Raw genomic sequence first — 22,667 nt, 5'->3', positions numbered from 1 at the left:
ATCTGCCTTGCTAGGTAATGGTGAGAAACGACTCCAGGGATGTCTAGCTCTGGACCTGGATCAATGAATGAGAGCTCTTGTCCCAGGAAAGACCCCCATGCTTGCTCCAGGTTCCTGCACTGTAGGGGGCCTTCAGTCCTGCAGAGGGAACCCCCACCCCCACCCGCTGGCAGTCAGGCAGCTGGCAGTCCCGCCAAGTGGTTAGAGCCCAACCTCCAGAGTGGCCTCAGGTCAAATTCTGGTTCTACTACTTTCTTGCTGTCAAATCAGCCCTCGGAGCTTCAGTCCATTCATGTGTGAAATGCACTAAAAGAGTAGCTGAGTTCGGGATTTTCTGAGGATTAAGTGTATCACTCCGTGGAAAGTGCTTGCCTCCCAGTAAATGGTTGTTCGATTTACTGAGCATTTATTGAGCATCTACTGAGGGCTGACGAGGTGCCTGGCATGGGGACACAAGCTAGACCGCGCGTAAATGGTTATGATGCTGTGCAGGCCGCTTGCACCCCGCTCAGCAGGAAGTCCTCCTCCTTTGTCACGATGCCTGTGACCGCCTTTCTTCTCGCCTTACTTCCAACTTTGCGCTGGCCCCCGCGGCCCCGCACCTGCCCTCCTTCCACCGTCCTTGACAAGTGTGTTAGAAGCAGGAGTGTCACACCGCCCTCCGCGACCTGGCCGGCGCTCCCAGGCCGCACCTCACCCCGGGGTTCCCGTTCGGAGTTCCCAGAGAAGAGGTGCGAGGAGCACAGGAGCGCGACCCAAAGGTAACGAGGAAGCTGCCGCATCTCGATCTGCGTGGTTCCAGGGACCACGACCCCGGGGGCGCCTGGCGGCCGGGACCCCATCGCCCTGGCTGGCGCCAGGAGGAGGAAAAGGAGGAGGCACCGAGGCGGGGTCCCAGCCCCGGGCTCCTGCAGACGCGGCGCCACCCCCTGCCTGCGCGCTCGCTCCCGGGCCCGGCCTCGCCCCTGCGCGTTCGCCCCGCCCCGGCCTCTGGGTGGCCCCAGCTCGGCCACGCCCCCTGAGCCAGCGCCCCGCCCCCGAAGCCACGCCCCCTGCGCGCTCGCCCCGCCCCCTGCAAGCCACACCCCGCTCCAGCCTCCGGGTGGTCCCGGCTCGGCCACGCCCCCTGCGCGCTCGCCCCGCCCCCAGCCTCCGGGCAACAACGGCCCGGCCCCGCCCCCTAATTGTCCACATTTCCCCCGGCCCCGCCCCGCCCGTCGGCGGCCTCCGCGAAGCCCCGCCCCCCGGCGCTAGCCCCGCCCCCTACTTATCTCCACGCCGTCTCAGCCTATCAGGCGCCTTGGCTCCTCCCCGCCCCCTCCGGCCGCGGCATCTCCCCCCGCCCCCGCCCCGCCCCTGCCTCTGGGCCGGCCCGGATCGGCCACGCCCCCTTCCGCGCTTGCCCCGCCCCCGAGGCTCCGCTCGGCGCCCCCTCCCGGTCCCGCCCTCCCCCGCCCCCGGTCTCCCCAGCGGCCTCGGCCCAGGCTCCGCCCGGCCCCCGAGCTCCACCCCGGCGCGGAGACCCCCCCGCCCCGTCCTCCCGCCCGGGTCCCCGCCCCCCGCCCCCGCGCGCCCCGCCCCGGCGCGGGGACCACCCTCCGCCCGCGGAGGCGCGGGCTGAGCGCTCGGGGCACTCTCGGCGGTCCCGGCCGCTCGCCGCCGCCGCCGGAGGTTCGCGCGGAGATTCCCGCGGAGCCGCGCGCGCCCCCGGCCGGGCCGAGCTGCCAGCCCGCGAGCGGAGCCGCAGGAGCCGGCGGGGACGCGATGCGAGCCAGGTAGGCAGGCGGCGGCCCCTCGTGCGCACCGAGCGTTCCCCGCCGCCCGAGTTCGCGGCTCCGGGGGCCCGAGCTCGGCCGCCGCCCCGGGGGCGGGGGGAGCGCCCAGGTCACGCCCGGGGCGGGCCGGGGATCCCGGAGCCCCCTCCCCCGGGTGCAGGCCCTGCGGGTGCACGCGACCCCGGGGCGCCCCCTCGCGCGGTTCCGGGGCACACCGAGGGGCGCGCGGTCCCGGCTTAAACTTGTTGGTGACAATGCAAATTTGAACTTCGGAGGTCCCGGGCTTTCGGGTGGAAATGCACCCCCCGGGGTGCACCCTCCGGGCCGGCCGGAGAGCGAGCGGCGGCGAGCTGCCCGCGCGGGCTGCCGGCGGGCGGAGAGGCTCGCTGTGCTCCGGGGGAGGGTTCCCGGGAAGCCCGCTCGGCGCTGCGGATTGGTGGCGGCTCCTGGCCCGGGGCCGCTCCTGCAGCGCTGGCCCTTCCCGGGCGGCGGGCGGCGCGGGAGCCGCGGGCCCTCCGGTGCGCTCAGGCCGGCGGAGCCTCCCCATCCGCGAGCAGTGGCAAGGGACGCCGGGCTGCATCCTCTGCACGCTCCCTCTTGGCAAGTTAGTGCAGCAGATTTGCACCGCGCCCTTTATCAGCCATAAGTTCCAGTAACTTTTGATCACAAAAGCAGTGTGTGCTTTGGGTAGAAAGCGTGGTAACAGCGCGCGAGAGAGAAGCAGCAGCAAAGCAGAAACCGTGCGTGACCCCCCCACCCTCCCCCGTTACCAACCGACCTTTAATATTTACATTCTTGGGGGTCACAGTCTCGCAGATTGAATGAGTAGGTCACAACTGCAGCCTCTCTTGCGGGAGAAATCAAAGCAATCCCTTTGTGCGACTCTCCCCTCCCCGCCCTTCCAAGCGTGGTGGTCTCTGGACCCCGGAGTTTTTAGCTTTATTGGCCTGGCTCCCTTCTCAGCGGGCCACCGGTCGGTCCCCTTTCTTTGGGCCTGAGATGCCCAGAGAAGGGAGCAGTCCCCCCAGAACATGGGGTGAGACTGCATTGGCCTGGTGCCTCTCCACCTTCCCCTGTGGTTTTCGTTCCTTGCCTCGTAAAAATGAAGGTAATGATTCTCAATCTGCTTCTCAGGCCGCCATAAACATTAATGGGTGGTTGGTGAAGCGTTTTGACATCCTCGGATGGACAGCGACTGTACTTTAAGGGGCTTGGGGAGCATTTTGCTGTTCCACGTTGTTGTCGTCATCGTATTAAACAGTCTGTCTCCTACCTGGCCGTCCTGACCAGGAAACAGACTCCAGGAATGTCCAGCGAAGCCTGAGGAACGTTCCTGGTTCCCTGCTCTGTGCCTTCCGTCCAGTAAACAGGGCGGCGGGAGGGGTGGGGGGAGGCCTGGAGGGACAGACCGCACTCGCCCGTCGGCCTCCCCCTCTGCTCTCTGCCTGCGGGCGGTCGTGGAGAGGGGAAGGGGACTCTGACGTGAGGGCAGGTCCCACTGTTGCCCAGGCCCGATGCTTGTCCATCTGCGGAATGCCAAGGCCATGCCGATCCTCGAGGGAACAGTTAGTTCTGGGAGGACTCAGAAAGTGAACAAACCTGGCTTCCGAGGGATTTGTCTTAGGGCTCACTTGTTTACTAAATGAACAATGAGCAGCTCAGATCTGCGGTGCCTGAGAAGCTTCTGTGCGCTTTATTTTTTTTCCTGTTGTTCTAGAACTCGGGCACCACACTCTGCGGCCTTTAAAAACAATTTACTAGGGACTCACACTATTTATTGACCTCAGGTATGTGCGGCGGCCGTGGGGAGAGGCGCACACGGTGCCTTTTGTTCCCCTGGTGAAGAAACCCTGGTGGAAGAGTCTCCCGGTAGCAGGTCTGCAGGGCTCCAGTTTGTCATTTGATAGTTTCATTTTTTTTTTAATCGTCGCTCTCACCAGCACTTTGATCTGCCCAAGGTCTAGTGGCTGATCACAGCTCAGAACACAGGGGTATTTCCAGAAGGACCCAGAAAGGGGGCTGGACAAGTTGCTGCTAAGTGTCCTTAACTGGGCTCTCTGCCAGTTAGCATTATGCTCTTAATTTTCTCGGTGGAGGGAGGAAGAGGGAGTCTTCCTGGATTTTCTCCTTTGCTGTTGTTTGCTAACTTGACTTCTGGTTACCCAGCAGCCTGGAAGCACTTTCCTGCGGCTGCGTGAATACTTTTCTCTTTATTCTAATGGTTCCTCGTCTGATGATAAGGAATGCTAATGTGAATGGGGTTTATACCCTTGGGTCCTGGGAGGCCACGCCCGCATTTAAATCTTCCAATCCCAGCCCGTTGCTTGTGGGAGGAGGCCACCTGGCTTCCCTCAGCTCCTTGGCCCAAAACAGGGTTAAGAGCCGAGAAGTTCGACCCCTGCTGACCTCATGCCTGGCTCCAGGCAGACCTCTATGCTCCCTGGTGGAGGTATCAGCCTTGTTTTGTCAGAGTAGAAGCTGCTATTTTAGCAAGTGGGCCTTGGGCCAGCCATGTGGGTTTTCCTTCGCTTTGTTATTGTCAAGTTCAGCACCTGAATTGGACCGTGTTGAGATTTCTCTTCTGAGAATTGGAGGCAGGCCTCTGGGATATTTTCGAAGGTTCTGGAGATGGGCACTAGGACTTCTTTGTCCTGAGGCCTTTGCCTGACGCCCTGGCACTGGGAAGGGTCACCAAACAGCTTACACAGACTTCACCCAGAGTGCGCGGGCCAGCCTCGCTCCTGGCCAGGAGGGGAGCCCAGGGCCATCCATCCACTGTTTACACTCAGCCCGTGCTCCGGGCCGCCTGCCTTCCCAGCTATTGGCACAATGGAGGCCCCACATTCCGCTGTCCCCCTCTGGGGGAGTGACAGAAAAATAATTCACGGGTCCCCAAACACCCAGGGAACAATCCTGTTCCTTATTCAGGATCTCTCAGGAAGCCTGAGCCTGCTTTTCAGTGGGCCCTGGGGGCATCCGTGTGTTACATAACAGCACCTGATGCCATCTGGCCAAGCGTCTTAAGGGAAAGGATGTCAGTATTCAGCCCTCCGAAGGCCGGAGAATGCAGAAGGTATTTTAGAAATAAAGGGGTGGGCGGTGTGTCTCAAGGAGGGAGGGCTGACTCCATGGAGTGCACCAGCCCCCCCCCCCTGTCCGCCAGGTGACCTGTGCCTACTTGGACCGAACCATCAGTAAGCCAGTAGGACTTCAGGAAGGAGAGTGGTGTACTGAGTTCACCTAATCTGAGTTGAGATTTTGGGGTGTCTTTGTGGTAGAAAGGGGTATCATTTGCTGAGGGCTTCCGAAGCAGCAGGCCTGGCGTGCCCGCTTGAAGATCCTCACAAACACCACGAGGGGGTCCTTTATCCAGGGAAGCTATGGGAAGGTGAGTAGTCCCCCAGCACAGCGGCCCAGGCAGTGCTAGAGCGGGGAATCGAACTTGCACCTGCCTGAACCCAGAGCTCCTGCTCGCATTGCCCAGTGTGCTCTAGCTGGAGGCGTTGGGTAGCATGAAGACAGGTGCACAGGAGGAGCAGCTGCCTGCCTCCCTTCCGTGGTTTCAGAACTGGTACTCCGAAGGCGACGAAGTCTTGAAAGCCCGTGTAAGGTCTGCACCTTCACTCCCCGGGGGCTCTGTGTCCTCGCCCTGTCTGCCGGGTGAAGGTTGGTACCTTGGGAAGCCTTGAGGTTTTGCAGTTGGGCTCAGTCCTGCAGGAGCTGCTGGGAAGTCTGTCCGGGCAGCTGAGGTCACCAGAATAAGAGAAAGATTACGGGAAGCCTCTCAAGTAAGCGTAAGATAAGGATTCCAACCTTCCACTTCACAGTCAAATAAATGACACACTCATGAGATTATTCTTATCTGCTCATTAAAAGCTCAGTCTCGGGAGAAACTTCCCGTTGGTTCCTGTTAGCCTCACTCTTCTGAACAAATTGAAAAGAATACTTCCTGTGGAAGGACTTGCTGTGGTTCCAGATTCTTGTGATTCATCATCTCCTCTACTCCCTCTCCCTCCTTCCCCGGTCTGTGGGACTGAGGGAAACCCTGCCCCATCCGTGGGAACACGGAAACCTGCTCTGGCCCCAGGCCTGGAGGGAATACAGGGTCCTTCCCTGGCTTCTCAGCGTAGGGGGCCCTGCACCTGTGATCTGCTGGTAAACCCGCTCGGAGGGAACGAACACGGACCTTGACCGTGGCACCTGCTGGTTTCCGAGGTCCTGTGTAAACCTCCCCACTGAGGCCTACTTGAAGCTCCCAGGGCTGGTGCAGGCAGCAGCACTGAGTGTTGAACCACCGATGAGCGGGGAGAGCTGCCTGCAGGTCACCTTTCGTGGCCCTGCGGCCGCCAGCCGGCCTCCTTACGGAATAGGCCAGTCGGTCGCCCGACGTCTGTGGGTACCGTGTCTGCCTGGCAGCTGGGTGGGGAGAGGGTTGCGTGTCATTGGGTGCCCTGATCTGGCCAGCTTCGGCACATACTACATGTTGAAATCACCTGGGGAGATTTTTTTTTTTTTTTTAAATCCACCTTTGCCAGCGTGATCCTCCGTGGAGTGCAAATATCTGATGCAGGGGCCCAGACATGGACACTTTCTAAAAACTCCCCATGAGAATCCACATTCTAAGATGTATCCGGGGTTGCTCGACACGGAGGTGGGGAATCTGTAGGCAGGAAACGGGAGATGTGGTTTGGGACTAGACACGGTCGGCCCTATGAGTTGCAACTTTCCCCTGAGGGGCCAGGGAAGGTTTTTAGGGCTAGGTTGTTGGGAAGGCAGGCAGAGGCCCAGATCTTTCCAGTTGCCAGTTGGAGACCTTGCTCCATTGGCCTTTCTGTCCAGGCGTGGTGTGCAGCACACTTGTACTGCCTCAGTTGCCCTTGCTGGTCTAGAACAGAGAAGGGTCTTGGTGGAAGAAGGGGTTCAGGATGAAGCCTGGAGCTCTGTCCTTGGAGAGATCGCTCCTTGCGTGGGTTTGATGAGCTGATCTCTGAGGTTGAAGCACAGAGCCAGAGTCTAGAGGAGCTCCCCGGGACCACCCAAGTGAAGGAAGGAGAAACATGCTGGTTAAGGGCTTTGTAAGTCTGAGCTCACTTGCACACATAATCTGATTATTTTCTATTACAATTAGCAGGAAAATTATTTTAAAATGTGAGAGCTCCTTGGGAGGCAGCAAGCATGTGGCCAGGGGCACGGGGAGTGTCCTTCGATGTCTGAGCCAGCCTCCTTAGCAGGTCTGACACTAGGAAGACGGATGCCAGGCCCCTGGGGTGCAGAATTTAAGGAGGCATCCCTGGGGTCGTTCATAGGCAGGATCCGGGTGCGGTCCCTGGGGTTGTTCACATGCAGGATCCCCCTTGCTGATCAGAGGAGGATCGAGAACCCTTTCAGTGGGCCGATTTGGGCCTCCTTTCCTTAGGGTTGAGCCCATGGGTGTGGAAGAGCTGTCTGGAGATCTGGGCATGAGCCGGGGGCCCTGGGAGCACACTTCTGGCTCACCTCATGAGGTTGGAGCGGGAAGGCCAAAGAGGAGTGAAGAAGTAGCCGGAGGAGGGAAAATTTGGGGTGCGTGTCCCTGAAGCAGGCAGGAGAAGGTAGGGGTGTAGAGGAAGGGGGTTGGGAGCCCCACGCAGACAGGACAGTTGTGGGGTTGATCAAAGAAGCAACGGCGGGAAGACGGGTGGCCCACTGGGCATGGCTTGTCAGAACCGTGTGATTGGGGTGGTTGGAAGCTTCTAGAATAAAAGAGACCATGGAGATGGACCACTGAGAAAAACGTTAGTGGTGAAAGAAATAGGGCTGTCATTTGATGGTGTCGAGACAGGAGGGACCCGGGGCGGGGTCGGAGGGCCCGGGATGCGGGGGGCCAGCCCACAGTGGGGCAGGGCAGTGAGTGCCTGAGTGGCCCCAGTTCCTGTGAGGGAAGGGGACAGATGTGGGTGGTCGTCATGGCGAAGAACAGGTTAAAAGACTTCCCCAAATGCCTTTTCGGGCTCTGTGGCTGGGGGGGACAAGTTGGTCCCTAAGACCCAGCTCAGGCCCCTTCTTCCGAAACCTTTCCTGCGCCCCCCGAGGCCGGGAGCTGACCGCTGCTTCCTGCATGTGCTGTCCCCCGAGGCCGGGCGCTGCTGGGCGCCGGTTACATTCTACTGATGGCCACATCCTCAGTGCCAGACAGCACGTCCCACGGATGAGCGAATGGACAGGCGGCGACCGGGGCTGCCCAAGGTGAGCGTGTCATGTGACCATTCAGAGACAGCATGAACAGTCTCTTCTTAGACGTCTTAACAGTTCAAGACGCACAATATATGACAAGTAATTTCTGGCTTTTAAGAATTCTGGCCTGTGAATAGTAATCAGCTTACTCACAAATGCTGTCAAGTGGCACTCCCCGTCACTCTGACATTTAACGTTTCATTCAGCTAGGCTCACCCCACCTGTTTACCCTTTTTACGCCGCTGCGCGCTTTGAAAGGATTTGAATTTTTAATGGGTTCTGGATACAAAAGTAGTAAGCGGAATGTTGTTAAAAGATGCACCGACTCTCAGATATTTTCTGTTGCCCCCAGAATCGTAGCCTTGAGAAGGAGTATCAGATATCTGCGTGTGTCCTTTGTGTGTGAATGGAACTTACGGGCACTGTGTTGAAATTTCACTGGAAATAACTATTGGAGCTGATATAACACATATAAATAATTCACATAGAGGGCCGGGCCCAGGGCCTAAGACCAGAATCACTCAGGCGACGGCGGTGAGGCTGGTGGTAGTCGTAAACAGGGTTGTCTCCTCTGGGCCGGTCTCACTCTTTCTCCCCCGTCCCAGATACCCCTGGTGGAAATTGGGATTTTTTTTTCCCCTTTACAATTTCAGAAATCAGTGTTCAGGACGTGTACAGGAGGAAAGCCCTATTCCTGAGTCCTGGTTTTGTGCTGGTAGGCAGCTGGGGGAATGTTTTACCTCCGTGGTGCTGGACGAGGAGCCCAGAATTTCCCACGTTGCTCACATCTCAGGCCTTTGTCAGAGGACGCCAACTCGGGGTGATGTCACAGGAGATGGGACACCGGCCCTACGTCAAAAATGAGCTCCTTGGGGCTTTTGTAGCGCACATATTTTGCTTGTAGCTTATTAGAACCCCCTGTGATTTGAGGGAGAGTGTCTGTTGGTCACAGAGACAGATGTGTGAGGAACGGACTCTGTTCTGGGGGGCTGGTGACCCCAGCAGCAGCATGTGGCACAGCCAGCCCTGGGGAAGGAGGGGAGGGGCCGCCAGGAGTTCGTTTTCTCTGGGAGGGAGCCTAGTCAGTTCCTTCACTTGGCATTTTATTTATTTATTTTATTTCACTTTATTTTAAAATATTTTATTATTTATTTATTCATGAGAGACACAGAGAGGGGCAGAGACACAGGCAGAGGGAGAAGCAGGCTCCCTCTGAAGCAGGGAGCCCGATGTGGGACTCGATCCCGGGACCCCGGGATCACGCCCTGAGCCAAAGGCCGATGCTCAACCATTGAGGCACCCAGGTGTCCCTCAGTATTTTATTTATAAATAGTTTAAGAGCTTGAGAAATTGAGTTTCAGGTCATTTGGATACTGAGATGCTAATCTGTCAGGTGCTATTTGGGGACGTGTGCACGCAGACCCTTGAGATGCTCATACCCAGCTTTTCACATGGGGATTTTTCTGTGGTTTGATGCATCTATTGGGCTTTCCCGCGGTGTCAGGCATGTGCTGGAGCCTTCTGTAAATGGCCCTTTCAATCAGTCAATGATGAAATTGTCCGATTTGCACCACTGAAGGCCCTATGTGCTTCGAGGAAAATCCTTAATAAGAATTAAGTGGCTAACCCTGGATCTTGCTCTTTTAGCATCGTTCTTGGTACCCAGGCCACTGCTGGGGAACAGAAATAGGTGAAATCTAAGTTTCCAGAGATGGGGATCCGAGAAGTTCCTTTCTGCAGTGATGTCCTCAGTGACCCCGGGGGACATCTGGGGCTTCTCAATCCCACACACCTGTCTGTGTTTGAATCTTGGGCTTCTGGTTACCTTCAGTTTTGACATGGGACCACTTTTTGGACTCCTTCGAGACCCGGCTTTGTGGTGGTGCTTCCTGCTGGGGAGCAGGGAGATGTCAACGTGGAGATGTGGGTTTTACTGCATCATCCTCCTGTGTTGGGCTTTTGGTCCCCCCACCAATCCTGGGGAGTTGTGACTGTGGCCTCTTGAATCTTGTGTGCACTGCAGATTTTTCTTAAATACTGAGTAAACAGGTTTTCTGAGATGTTTCACCATCTGAATTAAACAGGAGTGCAGGGCTTTGATATTTTTAGCTGTTCAGTCTGACCTTTGAAATGTGTACAGGTGCACACTAGTGACATAAAGTATTGGTAAATGTCTAAATAAGGATTAGCTCCCCCATTCCTTAAATTTCTGGAAGCAGGAGGAAATGCAAGGGTTAGTGTCAACCGATTGTGACCCAGCCTCACACCTGAGCCGGAGTGTGGTTCTGGCCGGCAGTGTGCACGGACCAGGGGACCAGCAGCCAGTCGCCAGGGGCCACTGAACCCGGGCGTTCCAAGGCCTGACCGTGAGCTGGGGATGAGAAGCGTGTCGTGTTCAATACAAGTGCTTTCTGGATTAAAGGTGCCAGTGTTGTCACACGTAAGTCTAGAAACTTCCAAGCAAAACCAGGATCATAGAGTGGGGACGTGTTATGTGCACCATGCACATGTGTTCTTTAAATACACATCTTTCAAACGGATGCCATGCTTTTTAAACACTGCTTTTTACCTAAAATTGTTGTTGACATATTTTCACGTCAGTAAACACAGATTTGGATCCTCAAATGACTGTCAGATGGTTCGGGGATGCACCCTATTTAACAAGTCGTTATTCACAGACAGCTGAAATTATAAATAGCTCTGCACTGGACATCTTGAAGTTTTTCCTTTGAATGGATTTTTTTTTTTTTTAAATCGCCATGGTGCTTAGAATCTACGAAGAACTTCTAATCAGATTAATAGTTGAATGAATGTGTAATCGCTACTCAGAAAAGTGTCTCCAGACACAGTGACCTCGGGAAGAGTCTTTGCATCTGTTGAGTACAACTGGGCGAACTTGGAGACCAGTCTTGGGCTTACCCGTACCCTGTTTGTGGGGCTTGATTCCTGACCGTCCAAATCTTCATGTTCAGCAGCGTGAGCTTTTGGGGTAGGGTTGGAAGAGCACAGCTCAGTTTTAGGATGTACACTTAGACACTGGCTTCAGAAACATTCACATCGGGGTTGGGGGTGGGGGGGATGTGTGTGCCTTAGAACACGGGAGGTGCTTCTGTCGGGAGGTCCTCAGGGCCCCCTCCCTCCTAGAAGCGAATGGCTGATGACTTCCCTGCGGTCAGCGTCTCGAGCTGTCATTGTAAAGCACCCCCGGGGTCGCGTCATTCTGGGTGTCACCGGTGCTCTGTGGGGCGGCCTCTCTGATCCGCTCGGGCGAGGTGGACTGCAGTTGTTGGATCCAGCTCAGGGCAGCGCCCCCGACTTGGTTTACACCTGCCAGGTTCATTAAGAGGAGAAAGTGGACCAGGGAGGCCATCATTTTGATTTCTGACTGCGGTCTGGTGTCACAGGACGTCATCCTGGCAGGAGAGGAGAGCTGACTGGTGGGTGGAATATATTTTGGCCCGTCTCCTGAGCGTGGCTTTGCAAAGGGGCCTGGCGGCCTCCTCTGGTCTTGGCACTCAGCGCCGCGCCCATGAGTCACCGCTCACCTGTTGTAACATGAGGCAGCACTTTGGGGGCTGCTGGGAAGGCCGCAGGAGGGCTCGTTCACTCCGGTTGTTGGTTTCGGGTGCCAGGTCCATGTCACGGAGTTCGGGGGGCACAGGGAGCCCCTAGATTGGGCCGAGAGCTGAGCCTCTTGTAACTCTCTGGGACGCCGTCCCTGGCCCTCTTCTCCTGGTGATGAGCTGCTGTTGGACTCATTCACTTACACTGAGCCCACTGTATTCCAGGTGGGGTAGGGGGTGGGGTGGGGTGGAGACACCACTGGGCAAGGCCTCTGTCTAGGCCAGCGGCCACCAGTACACAGGAGGAGAGGTCAGGCTGGGGGGGTCGGCCCCTACAGGAGCCCCACTGAGAGAGAGATGAAAGAATTGGGCAGGCTCCTGCAGGGGGCGGGGGGCAGCAGGTGGTTGGGTGAGTGCCAGGTACCAAAGGAGGTGACCGCTCTCTGGGAGCACCTGGCCGGGGATGTGAGGGGCAGGTGGCCGGACGGAACAGTCCTTCTGGGCTTCATTCAGCTTTGAACTTTCAGACACTGTAAAAACTCAGTAAGACGTGTAGGCATAGGGGCGCCTGGGTGGCTCAGTGGTTGAGCCTTTGGCTCAGGTTGTGATCCCGGGGTCCTGGGATCGAGTCCCATATCGGGCACAGGAGCCTGCTTCTCTCTGCCTCTCTCTCAATCTGTGTCTTTCATGAATAAATAAATAACTTCTTAAAAAAAAAAAAGTGTAGGCATGACTTGAAAGGGGCCAGGGAGGTGCCCTGACACCCCGCCCCTCATCCTGGACACTTCCTCACATCCTTCATCTCCCTCACCGCCCCCCCTTCCCCTACCCCACAGGCTCCCGTGACCCTGTGACCCACAGGGCTGCCTCTCCCTCCTGACTTACTAGGAGAGTCTCATAAAACCATCTGATTGAATGACCGCTCTGCACCGTGTCAGAGTTACCTTTGTTTAACAGAATGACACCGGAAACCAAGCCAACTGTCAGATTATTAAGAGAGCCACAGCAGTCGAATATTCCAGAAAGGAAAAGGTATTAAGAAGGGGAGGTTTTCCAGTGAAAGCAACATTAGAGGGACCCCAGATAGATGGGAGCACCTCTCGGGGGTGGGTTTCTCTGACCTGTGCACCCAGGCCACGGCAGGATGGTCCCTGGCTTTCCTGGTCGGGTCCTGAAGCCCCCCCGGCTGGGCCATCCTTCCCGTCCCGACGGCCCCCTTCTCGGGCTGCAGGAGCCGCGGGGACCAGGCGGGGGACCGGGCGGCTTTGCGGGCCATCCACGGGATTTCTGCGTTTAACCCACATTGACCCGGCTAATCCCGGTTCTACCTGGGGAGGAACTGCAGGGCGGCCCTCGGCCCCGGGAGGACAACCAGCTGTCCTCCGCGTGCTCGGACTAAAACCATGACTTTTTTTCAAGGTTAAAAGAACATATCTAAGAGCTGGAACATGATGTCATAAACGCCGCTTTTTTTGTCATTAGCGGAATTGTCAAGAAATTGGCCGCGTGCTAAATTGGGAGCCTGATTATTTTTCTGGGAAGAAGCCGGCTTATTTTGATGAGCGGGAGCACGGAGAGAAAGGCAGCGATCCCCGAGGGCAGAGCGGCGTTGGCCGGGAGTAACAGGTGAGCGAGGCGTGCGGGGCAAAAAATGCCGATTTCTGGCTTCGCAGAGGACTGTAAATTAGGCACTATGGGAAGACGCTGGGCGAGTGTGACTTTGAATGTGTCAGGTTGTTTGCGGTTGTCCTTTGCCTTCAGAGTTTACTGCCGGGAATTGCAAATAGGCAGCTCTGGGGAGCCCCGCAGACAGGCCCGGGAGGGAGTGCCCAGAAATCAGAGCTGTTTGGATGTGAAAATTGGAGGGCGGGGATGGGAGGTGTCGCCACCCGTCCGCCCCCAGCCCCCTCCATCGTCTTCGGCCAAACCAAGTCATCTGTACATTTAAAATGGGGAGAGAAGCAGAGAACCAGAGGCTAGTGCTGTAAGCATCTGCAGGCAGCCACTGCGCTGGGGCCTCTTGCCTGGTTGAGCCTCGTGGAAACCCAGAGGGCCAGTGGCATCGTTCCCATCTTACCCATGAAGACACCGAAGCCACGAGGCTCATGAATGTGTCCCCAGACCCAGGGAGTCCAGAGTTCTATGGGGTGCTGATGCCTGGGTGCTAACCGATGGGTTTCCCCGAACACTCCAGCGCAAACGCGGGCCTTCCACTTGGCAGCTGTGGACACGTAGCCCTTCGGAGCGGAAGGGCTGAGATCATTGAAAGTGACTCCACCCCGGACGTGTCAGCAAAGGGCATTTGCTCGTGAGCACTTCTCGGGTCAGCACCGCCACGGGCTTGACTCAGTTTGACCACCTGCCACATGCTGCGCGCTTCTCTCCCAGGCGGTGCCTGTGTTGGACACCGGTGTCTCATTTGCCCTCTTAGGGCCAACAGGTCCGCATCCCAACTGGGCCGCGTCTGCATCTTTGACTCCTGTGTCTTGCTTTGAACCGTAAGGATGCTCAGAAATGTCAGAAACAAAGTTATTTTCATCGACGGCAAATAGTCCTGGTGTGGAATCAATGTGAACATCGATTGCCTGGCAGAGAAAAGAGGAGCACTCTCTTTAATTAAATTAGCCTTATACTGGAGAACAGAAGGATTAAAAAACTGTGGAATGGGGGCGCCTGGGTGGCTCAGCGGTTGAGCGCCTGCCTTTGGCTCAGGGCGTGATCCTGGAGTCCTGGGATCGAGTCCCGCATCAGGGTCCCTGCATGGAGCCTGCTTCTCCCTCCGCCTGTGTCTCTGCCTCTCTCTCTGTGTCGCTCATGAATAAATAAATAAAATCTTAAAAAAATCCCCAAAACTATGGAATGCCCCTTTGCTAATAAATCGTGTTTATGTAGTCCCTCTCTTCAGATTTTTCCTGGGCGTTCTTGTTTAACACAGATGTGTTATGCTTATAATAGTAGTAATTAGTTAATAGTAGTAGTTAAGACATCCCTAACATCTGCTCTGTGCCGTCCCATGGCTTCAGCCCTTGCCTTGTAAACTCTTTGCCCTTACAACCCCGTGTGGGGAGGGACTCTCACCATCTTCATGGAACAGGGGACAGACAGCTAAGCCACCAGGTAGGTGGGTAGGGGACTTGTCTGAGTTGTGTGTGCAGAAGCCAGATTGGAGTCCAGGCTATCAAGGGCTACACTGCTGTGCCCCATGCTGGGCGCCCGGTCTTCCCCGGGGTAGGGAAACCCCTGGGGTGCACCAGGTGCTAACCAGAAAAGCAGACCAGGGAGCAGTGTGTGGGGGGGTATGCTATGGGCAGGCAGGCAAGGTGGGGTCTCTGGTGAGATGGGAGTGGGCAGATGACAGCCACGTGGGTCATCCGGATGATTCAAGTCCACCAGCAGGAGCCAAGGCTTGAGGATGGGGGTGAGGAGACCCTAATGCTAGGAGGGTGGGCCCCTTGTTTCCATCGAAGCTGTCATGTCGTGATGTACACCACATCAGGCACCGTATGGCCCTCTTGCTTGAGATAATCTGGAATCATGGATCCTGACGACTCTGAGTGGTAGATGGTCAGAGATACGTCTTTATACCCAAGAAGTTTGCCCTCAAATATCTCCCATTTTGTGGTGCCTTCCTGATTAGCCTCTATGAATTGAACTAAGAATTAATACAATATGAGAACCCTCCCCCCCCGCCCCAGATCAGTGAAGGCGCCTCCGCTTTTCCTGCCACCCATGGAGAAGCCCCACTGGGCCTTCCCTCCATGGGGTGGGGGCAACCACACCCAGGGCCACCTAGTCCTTCGTAAGGGGGCCACAGCTGATGGAATGAATGGTGGGCAGGATCACCCCCCCACCCCGCCCCCAGGTCTGTGGTCTCCCAGAAGGTCTGGAACTCAGGTTCGCATTATGGTGAAGGTGATGACTGATGGAAAGTTCCAGAATATTTGAACCCAGAGGGAATAAACAGAAATGGCAGCACCGGTAGAACGGAGATGGGGATGCGTGGTTACAGGTGTGTGTTCATGGGGGGGGCGCCCCCAGAAATCATCACGTGGTGACTGCTTAGAGCCAGCAGTTAGGAAGGACCCTGAGCTCTTCTCCCTCTTTCCGAGGAGGAGTCTTTAGCTCTTACTTTAATATCCTCTTTAACCCAGGAGGTTTTCAAGAATTTAGTTTTTCTCCTTTTCCATTTTTCCCTCTTTCTTCCTCCTTGTTTCCTAGTTAACTTCTGGTGTGACCGCCTTAGGGCTCAGATAAGGCTTCAGGAATGCTTCCAGCGTTTTCGAGTATTCCTTGGACACTTGCACGGCGATTGCATTTTCTCCAGGACTGGAAGTTTGATGTAGGTCGATTAAATTAAGCTCGTCGACGATGTTGTGTTTTATGTTGGGTGCCATATGGTCCATCCGTGGGACTATCGGATTTCGGGAGCTGGGCTCACGTTCCCCCAGATGACTGTGGGGAGCATCCTTCTCTCTGGCTTACCGCTAACCATTTCTTCCACATGATAATCAGATCTGTTTGTCACTTTACAGTTTTTAACCTCTTTTGTGTGTGTTCAGCGTTTCCGGCCCCCCTTTTTCTGATACTCCGCTGTCCCCCTTCATGGGCCGTCTTAGTTTTTTAGACAGATTTCATGCCATGGGTGAGCGATTCTTTTCACTGGGTTGAAAGCCTCCTTTCTGGAATGTTCGCCTTTGGGGTAATGGCGTTCCCGTTGGTTTTGTCACCACCTGATCTGAAGAGTCTGCTTCTCAGCCCTCTTGGTGAGCTCCTTCTCCTTGATTTGGGAGCCAGTAAAGGAGAACATGCCCGCTGGAGTCACCTGATGAGTGTTAAGGGTGTGCATGGGGTTGGTTCTCATGGAGACACTTGGCCAGGCTCCCGCCCCCCATCCCTCGCCTTCCTGGGGCCTGGTTTTTGCTAAGAAGTTTGACTTGTGTGTCTCTGTGTCTGCTGTACCCAATTTTTGTTGCATGGGGATATCTAATTAGTTGAGTTTTGCAGTCTTGTGTGCCTATGGTTTTGAATGTGTATGGTTAATGCTTTCATCGGGGGATGATCCGCCCCAGGGCTCAACCCCCCCACTTCTCTGCACCGGGGATGTTATGTGATGCGTGTGCTGGTGGGTTTCTGTGGGACTCCACAGTCATGTCACGTCCCACATGTGCGGACGTCAGCTGTGAGCAGTGTGGCTCTGTGACCCAGGCCGCCGCCTCCTTCTTCCCATCCATTCATTCATTGATTCCTTCACGGGCATCGGTGGCTTCAGCCTGCTGGACATGGTTCTCCTGCGGCCTTTGATCTTTCCCAAGAACCAAAACCACGATGTGGCCTGCAGACTTCTGAGGCTGTCCTGGCTTCACAGAGTGAGCCTGGACTTCTCTGTGTGGCGTGCGCACGGGGCCTGGCAGGCTGGCCTCTGAGCAGTTGTCTTCAGCTTGCTCTGCCCTGCATCCTCCAGGCCAGTCCCTAGGAGTCCACAGTGGTCCCCTAAGGGATATGTGTTTGTACACAACCCTGATCCTTGCTTTTGCTGCCTTCTACCCCGTGGGATCTCCTTCTGAGGCCTTAAGGCTATGTTTCCCCTCCCCCACCCCTGTCTGTCTGTCTCTTTGTCTCACACACACACAGTAACCCTCGGCGTCCTGGTGTCTCAGTTCCAGCTGCTCTGGGCAGACTTCCTGGGCCACTGGCGTTAGCCCTGAGGCCTGATGCAGGCAACCTCCTTACTTTTCTTGTGACCATAAGGGAGGTCTTGGTGGATCTCTAAACCTCAGCAGGTTTAGAATACCACCTGTGAGGGTTAAAACTATTGCACAGGTCCCTCCCCTAGAGGGTCATTTGGACTGGAGCTGGGGTTTCTGCATCTCTAATTTTTTTTTTTTAAAAATTATTCATTTGAGAGAGAGAGAGAGAGAGAGCGCGCGCACGAGCAGGGGAGGCTGCCGAGGGAGAGGACCCTGAGATCATGACCTGAGCCGAAGTCAGACACCCACCCATCTGAGCCACCTGGGTGCCCCTGCATCTCTAAATTCAAAAGCAACTTGAAGTGGCTCTGCCCAGCTGAGACGGAAAATCACCAGGTTAGAGTGACCTTCCCCCCCACCCCCACCCCCTGCAATACATGTCTTGGTTATCATTCCCAAGATGATGTTTTTTCTAAGCATTTGGTGTGCCTGAATCCGTATTAGAAGAGTAACACGTGCTTTTGTGCTTTTGTAACAGTTTCAAGTATTACAGACACAGAGAGGGTGAAAAGTGAGTCTCTCTTCTCCCGCTGGAGTGGGCCCATCTCTCAGGGTCTAGAGTACTTTCCTCGGTCAAGTGACCTTGACTGACCTTGACTTCTGGGGCTGATTCCATCGGGCTGCCGTGGATTCTGCTGACCTGTACCTCTCATTTTCTGTGTTCCCAAGTGGCATTTGGGCACAGTTGTCTTTTTTGTATATTAGCTTTGGGGGACCGGGGACACTTTTTGCCACATAAAACAATTGGAGTAGAGATTTTTTTTTTTTTTTTTAACAGCTTCAGACCTGTCTTGGGTACCAGGCCCAAATTGAAAGGAGTTTGGTATGTGTGTTGCTGTAGGATGTTGACAAACATTTGTTCAGAAACAACCCGAGCAAAGTAGGCTACTGAGACACCTCCCTCTTTCTCTTTTTAAAGATTTTATTTATTTATTTGAGAGAGAGAAAGAGACAGAGCGCAGAGTGGAGGGAGGGGCAGAGGGAGAGGGAGAAACAGACTACATGGTGAGTGCAGAGCCTGATGCAGGGCTTCATCCCAAGATCCTGAGATCATGACCTGAGCCGAAGACAGACGCTTAACCAACTGAGCCACCCAGGCGCCTCCTCTATCATCTCCTTCTCTTTAAAAATCTTCTTTTTAATGATTAAAAAAAAAAAAAAACCATATGAAATTCACCATCTTAATGGTTTTTAAGTGTACAGCTCAATAGTATATAGTATGTGCACGTTATTGCACAACATCCTACACCCTTTTTCATCTTGCAAAACCGAAAGACGGTTCCTATCTTCCCCCAGAGCCTGGTAACTGGCTTTCTACTTTCCAGCTCTATTATGGACTTGACTGCTATAGCTCCCTCCTATGGGTGTAGTCACACAGCATTTGTCGCCTTGTGACTGGCTTATTTCACTTGGCGTAAAGTCCTCAAGGCTCTCGTCCGTGTTAGGGCATGTGACAGGATCCCCTTCCTTTCGAGGCAAAATAATATTCCATTTTCTTTATGCATTCATCTACGCACAGACATTTAAGTTGCACTTCCTGGCTGTTGTGAATAATGCTGCTACGAACGTGAGTGTGCAAATATCTATTGAGACCTTCAATTATTTTGCATGTATACCCAGAGGTGAGATCGCCGGATCATATTGGTGGTTCAGTTTTTAATTTTTCGAGGCACTGCCGGACCGTTTGCGCAACGATTGCTCCTTTTTACATTCCCAGCAATGGGGCACCAGGGTTCTGGTTTCTCCACAGGGTCCCCAACACCTGCTGTTTCCTGTTGGTTTGATAGTAGCCACCCTAATGCAGGCGACGTGATGCCTCCTTGATTTGCATTTGGTGATTATTGCAGTGTCTTTTCATGCTTGTTGACTCTTCCGCTCCTTCTAAGTGGCATTTACTTAGGTTTTTCCATAGAGAGTTTCCGTGACAAGGCTTTTTCTGTATTAGATGGGTACAGACACTGCTTAGGGTAAAAAATGAAGACTCCATTGAATTGTTCTGGATGTCTGGGGTTTTCTCCCATCACACACAGTTGCTGGGGGGCTTATTTCTGAATAGACCATGTAGAAGGAGGAGTTTCTTTGTGAAAAGAGGGAACAAGCCCTCCCCCGACATTACTCCCAGAAAGCCACCTTCCCTCTTGCAGATTGCTTAAGGAACCCATCTAAGGGAAGTCCACTGTGACACATAACATCTCAAACACCCACATCGCCCTGGGGACCTGGAACCTGAGAGTCGCAGCTGCCCGGTGCCTGTGAAGGCCGGCCGGTCGCTGTCGGAGCTGTTTGTTTATGAGCGATCCGTGCTTATCAGAGACTTCGAAAAACGCAGCCTGCAGAAGAAATTAAGTCATCTGACTTGCCTATCGCTCCATCACCGTGAGATAAATCACTCGGACATTATTTCAGAAATGGGGTCATTTGCGCTCAGTTCTGCAAACCTGCTTTTTCACTCAGCGGTGGTGGAAACAGCACTGGCCACACGGGAGTCACCTATATGTCCTTGGGTGACGCAGCCATCGTGGCGTGAGGTGGGATGCTGTCTCCCGGGGGTGTCGTGGGAGGAACCTCTTCACGGCCCCTGTGTTTACTGGAAGCAGGAGCAGCTCACGCCCACCCCCCGCACCCCCTGAGGGTCCCCCTTGCTCTGGGCGAGCATCCCCAGCCAGACCGCAGCCTCGTCTGGCAGAAGCCGTCGGTGCTCTCTGTTCTGCGGACAGGGCGGCAAGGCCACCTTCGTGCGCCAGGCCCCAGCCTAGCAGCCATCCCAGCTTTGGGGGAACAAATACACACTTTGGGCCCGCGGGAGCAGACTGGATGCTTTGTGTCACTTCCCCCAGCCTTGCTCCCCTTTCTGCAGCCTGGGTTTGGGGGCCACTGCGGGTGGCACTGCCCATGTGGAATGTGAGCCCTTGCAAAGGGTTTTTCTGGGTCTGGCTTGGCAGGTGTGGTTGGGAAGCTTCTCCTGAACCCGAGAAGGAACGTTTTCCCTTATTGTGGGTCAGCTCCTCGCCAGCCGTGGGAACCCGCCTTGGGAGAGCCGTGAGAGGAGTGAACCTGACTCCACGTGCCCCCCCCCCCCCCCCCGTAGGACACAGTGCCCAGTGGAGTGGGTGGGGTGGCTCGCCCTGGGACACAGGACCCTTGGCTAATGGTGATCCTGAGTCACAGCTTTGAGGCGTCAGGATCCTGCAGCTTCAGCCCGACTCAGCCCTGGGGCCCCTGCTGTAGTGACAGGCTAGCCTCGCATGCTCAGGGGGACCCTCGGGGCTCAGGGAAACCCGGGGTTTAGGGGGGTGCCTACCCTTGTCCCCATGGATGAGCTTTCCCAGCTCAGGAGAAACAAGGGGTTCATTGCTGGGCACAGCTTCCCCGGCTCCTTGCTACGTCCCCCCTCCCCGTGGCACCCCGTGTGTTCACCGGGTGGTGTTGGGGTGCTTTTTGGCCGTCAAGTGGGAGGAGGGAGAGAATGAGGTGGATCGGAGCCAGTCCGTGCGCCCACACCAGAGGGGGATACAGTTCATCGTTAACCACAGCGGCCTTGCCTGGCTGGGACACGTGGCGATTTGTAATGGGGATAATCATAAAACTTCGGGCGTGTGACATGCGCCTGGCACGCATCTTGGCCTCGCCTCTGGGAGCGGGCCGCGCGTGGCCCTGCCAGCAGCTGCCTCGCACTCTGCAGAGTTCGGGGCCTGAAGTGGAGGCTGGGGGTTGCGGTGCAGGAATTCAACTGTCACAGCCACGAGGAGCCTCGGGAGACCAGACTGAGTGTCTCGTGGTGTCCTGGATGGGATCCTGGGACCGAACAAGGGCGTCAGGGGAAGAAACCTAGGAAGTCTGGGTAAAGCATGGACTTCAGTTCATTAAAACGTGGGTTCATCCTTGGGACAAATGAGGCACCCTGTGTAGGAGGCTAGTAGGAGGGAACTGGGTGTCAGGAGGTATGTGGCAACTCCCTGCGCTATCTTCGCAGCTTTTTTATGACTCTAAATCTATTCTAAAGAAAGCGTATCTTTAAGGATTGACAAAAGAGAGACACCTGGGTAGCTCAGCGGTTTAGCGTCTGCCTTCGACCCAGGGTGTGACCCTGGGGTCCCGGGATCGAGTCCTACATCGGGCTCCCTGCATGGAGCCTGCTTCTCCCTCTGCCTGTGTCTCTGCTTCTCTCTCTCTCCCTCTCTCTTTCTGTGTGCCTGAATAAATAATAATAAAATCTTAAAAAAAAAAAAAAGCATTGACAAAAGAGTGGCAGGCAAGTGAGTGGGCAGCAGGGGGTCCCTCAGTGGCTCTCATGCCCGACTGACCCTCTGCATGCGTGTCTGCGTCACGAGGCTGCACCACGGCTGGTGTCAGGGTGCGGGTGGACTGCCAGGGCCGCCAGTGGTACCAGGCACCCCCTGCCAGGAGGAGCCCGGGGCCCCCAGGCCCTGGCCAGAAACAGCCCTTCTCTGCAAAGCACAGTGCCGTGGGCCCGGTCCACCCCGGTCAGGCCGTGGCCCGTCTTTCTGCGTCAGCCCGTTCTTTGTTTGCTCCTGGACCAGACATTGAGAGGTGAGCCGCTCTCCCGGCCAATGAGGGAGCCGACTTCTGAACACAGACGCGGATCATCTTTTTGCCAGGTGAACCCGAGAAGGGGAGCAGGGCAGCGGAGACAATGGGCCCATTTATAAGCTGCTCTGACATTCAGAGTCAGGAACATTGGGCTTCAGAGCGGAGCAGCAGGTGTTGGGGTGGGAGCCCAGGGCCCCGCTCATCCTGTTAGCAACTCGAGGTGGACGCATAGACGACAGGATGGGATCGTCTCCTCCGAAGATGCCCGATTAAAATGCGTTCAGAGTACACACGGCTGCTTCCAGGCATCTGTTCCTTTACATGCTTTCGGTTTTTGAATCTGGGCACAGGGAGCAAGCCCTGCTAACACGCCTGGCACTGAGGAAGCCACCAAGCACGTTTGCACGCGTGCACATTTGCATGCATTGGCTCCCAGGCAGGGGTTTCAGAATCTCAGGCAAGAAGTCTTATGGGACCCGACTCGAGGGGAGCTTGGGAACCAATGCTGGTCTCCGGCTGCACCTGCTGTCCCCCAGTCTCAGATCTCAGGTGCTCGGGAATCACCTGGGATCTTGTTAAAATGCAGGTTCTGGCACAGTCGGTGTGGAGTAGCTGCGTTTCTGACCGGAGACTGCACTTTGAGTGGCTGGGCCCCCGCGATGGGCAGAGTGCTGGGCGGGGCTGGCAGGGGTGTGCCCAGGGGAGGAGAGGGCTCAGGCTTCACAACTTGTCAGAAATATGGTCAGAAGGATGAATTGGGGCATAAGCCTGAGCGTGAGTAGAGGGAGGAGACTGAGCCTGGAAGAGACGAGGAGGTG

General features: G+C 55.6%; 1 protein-coding gene across 5 annotated transcripts in view; it reads left to right on the top strand.

Annotated features, from left to right (window-relative positions):
* The first annotated feature begins 1,584 nt into the window (after positions 1-1,584).
* SH3BP4 (SH3 domain binding protein 4) overlaps positions 1,585-22,667 on the top strand; it is an 81,064-nt gene continuing 59,981 nt past the window's right edge. Inside the window, exons 1-3 of one of the 5 annotated variants that reach the window (XM_072719124.1) lie at positions 1,638-1,775; positions 12,971-13,177; positions 15,770-17,634. The gene's annotated coding sequence lies outside the window, so the exon portion shown is untranslated. Of the gene's footprint in view, positions 1,776-12,970; positions 13,178-15,769; positions 17,635-22,667 lie in introns of all 5 variants that reach the window. The other 4 variants (XM_072719125.1, XM_072719123.1, XM_072719122.1 and 1 more) reach the window with 4 other exon arrangements.

The sequence above is a fragment of the Vulpes vulpes genome, chromosome 9, assembly GCF_048418805.1.
Source record: "Vulpes vulpes isolate BD-2025 chromosome 9, VulVul3, whole genome shotgun sequence".
Taxonomy (NCBI): domain Eukaryota; kingdom Metazoa; phylum Chordata; class Mammalia; order Carnivora; family Canidae; genus Vulpes; species Vulpes vulpes.
This window is presented reverse-complemented; position numbering and strand designations above follow the sequence as displayed.